General features: G+C 37.2%; 1 protein-coding gene across 1 annotated transcript in view; it reads left to right on the forward strand.

The window, feature by feature from the left end:
* LOC107103411 (actin, cytoplasmic-like) overlaps positions 1 to 2,901 on the forward strand; it is a 28,721-nt gene that overhangs the window by 6,973 nt on the left and 18,847 nt on the right. The gene's annotated exons all lie outside the window — the stretch shown is intronic.

Genomic DNA, 2,901 nt, shown 5'->3' on the forward strand with positions numbered 1-2,901 from the left:
GTTGCATCATGGATGCATAGTTATAGCAAATCGTTATACATTTCATTCACATTCCGTCACAGCAGCTGCTGAAATATGCACGCCCCCTTAAAATAATAGAGACTTGTAGTAGATTCCACATTTTCCTCATGATCACAAAGGTCCTCTAAGCAATTAGTATGAATTTCATAAAAAATAAAAAAAATATTAAGGGTTAAAACAGGGAGTCTGCATGGCTCCCTTAATTTAGCATAGTAAACAATTATCCATCCATCCATTTTCCATAGTAAAGAACTATGAATTATATAGTTTCTTTTTAATCACAAGTATGGTCTTTAGCACTGGTGAGTTATGTGAGTGGTGTCACCATTTTTGGGTTTGGAACAGGGGGGTGTTTTTCAGCAGCGTCCATAGCTGCCATGTCAGAAAAGGCATCCCCTGGTATCAAAGAGGAATAAACAGCTTTAATGAATTTCACATGTTCTTAATATTGATACATGTATTCTGAGCTACTTGTTTCATGGGTGCATGATAATTTTGGGGATCAAAACACATTGCAATACATTTCTTTGCAGCCTTAAAATCAGTGGTGCCAGAAATATGCTTGTGTGTCTTTATGCTAATGTTGTCCAAGATGAGCTTATTCTTCAGGGTCTATGACTTTAAAACATTTGACTCAAACAGGTTAAAAAAGGGTTATTAAAGCTGTTATTTTTAATGGTCTTCCTTAAGATGAGGCTGTACTGAGAAATGTGTTCCCATGACAGGGAATGCAAATCTCAGCAGGCATGCCCTTCAAATAATTTGTCCAAATAGAGGAAAATGTCCATGAAAATTATTGATTGTGGTTGATTGAATCCCTGTTGCTATATGAACATGTCTGATCATGTCTAAGATATAAAGGAAATGTTATCTCGCAGGCTGAAGCACACAAGGCTTCTACACTGGATTTGAAATTACAAAGAACTTCTGGAAATTTCACTTTAGTCCCTCCCACTGATACAACTTATGGTATTAATCAACTAGAATGCATATTGAGCGTTATCTCACATGAAGGAACAAATAGAAATTGTATTTAATATGAGTGCACTAGTACAGAGTTGCACCCACCTCAAGGATAAATGCAGGGCAAGCAATGCAACCAAGTAGAGTTTTAAAACATAGATTCTTTTTATTAAACCTATAAAAACAGCAAACAGTAAAACAAACATCTTAACCAAAGTATTTATTAATAAAAAGTCCCAAAAAAGAATACAACTAACAAGGGAGGTGGAGTTCACTCCACTCAGCTCCATGTAGGTCGTTGGTCCGCTCCTCTTGCCAGCCTGACCATTACGAAAGAACAAACTCAGGACAGGCAATTGCACAAACCTGCTTCACACATTATCAATGACATGAGCAGAGATCAATCAGTCAGAGTATCGAAGCGCTACTTACACACACAGGCAGAGAAGCTCTGCCCAGCTGCCATGACAGCTGTCTTGCTCCCTTCCCCTGATCACTGTCCTTACTGAGGCTCCTGTTCCTCCTCTGCTGACAGCAGGTCTTGCTGCTGGTCCTAAAGCTTTCATCAGCTTTCAGTCTTTAATTTCCTCTCCTTCCATTTAAATACTGTCCTTTCAAGCCACCAACAGCCAGCTAACAAAGGTCGACATAAGTGAGATATCTTATGGTGATTAAAACTGGAACCAAAACATAAAGAATAAAATAAAAAGTAAATAAAAGCACACATTACAAACCAAGATAAACAAATAAATGTAACTTTAAAACATAAGATTTAAACAATATACACAACATGCCATGGTCACCCTGTAACATTAGCCAGAAAATGTGACTTATTTCTGAGCAACAACAATTTAACTGAGAAATGCTTCATACAAATTCAACACATCCTTTCTGGCTGATTGCTTTTATTATGTCTTTCAATTTGATCAAATACACCAAAAACAAGCTCTTTATCTAAGCTCGTTTAATAATATAAATTATAAAGTAATGAAATTAAACCTTGCTGCTCTGTGTTGTTTATTTTCCTTCTCCAGATTCTGGCTCCACCAGAAAGAAATAACTCTGCATGGATAGGTGGCTCCATCCTGGGGTACTTCTCCACTTTCCAGCAGATGTGGGTCACCAAACAGGAGTATAATGAGTCTGGCCCCACTATTGTCCACCGCAAATGCTTTTAAACCGTTTCTCATTGTAACCCTTTCGCTAAACTTCCATTTTTTCTTTTTGCACCAAGCTGAGAAGAGTCTGTTGTGTCTTTTGCAATCCAATATATTATGGTTTTCATTGGAATCTCAAGTGCAAAAAAACTTCTGTTCAATTGTCTTCAATTATGTGTTGAGAGTTCTATTTAAAAAAAAAAATGAGTGCACTTAATAAATCTTTTCCTCATACATGTGACTACAGGTATTTGAATAATGTTTAAAACATAACATCTTTGTGGGGGTCTGTGGAGTTTCACCCTAATACAGAGATGAAGAGGCAGAGATGATTTCTTGCAGGTAGCCTATAATGAAGAGGTAGAAAGTACAGAAGCAATAATTCAGAAACTATCAGCAAGGAACTCAGGAATCAGAAACAAACATAAGAAATGAAGAGAATCTAGCAACCAGTAACTGCAGATTAGGTCTATATATGCCAAGCAGAACAATGAATCGAGTAATCAACTGATTGGGAGCAGGTGTGGACAGAAGGATCAAGAAGGTGTAGTGAATTAATGCTGCACCAATAAATAGAATATAGTGGATAAATGTTTCACAATAAATACATTTATGTTATAAAGGCCAAAGAGTGTGCTCCAACATGGATAAAAATAAAGCAATATGTGTATGGCCATCTGCAGGTGGCCGTTTGAAGTTTGAGATAAGATTAGAAGGGAAACAGAGAGGTGCTGGAAGGGATAAAGGGCCGGATCTATCA

Source organism: Cyprinodon variegatus, unplaced genomic scaffold (assembly GCF_000732505.1).
Source record: "Cyprinodon variegatus isolate N-32 unplaced genomic scaffold, C_variegatus-1.0 Scaffold1440, whole genome shotgun sequence".
NCBI classification, from domain to species: domain Eukaryota; kingdom Metazoa; phylum Chordata; class Actinopteri; order Cyprinodontiformes; family Cyprinodontidae; genus Cyprinodon; species Cyprinodon variegatus.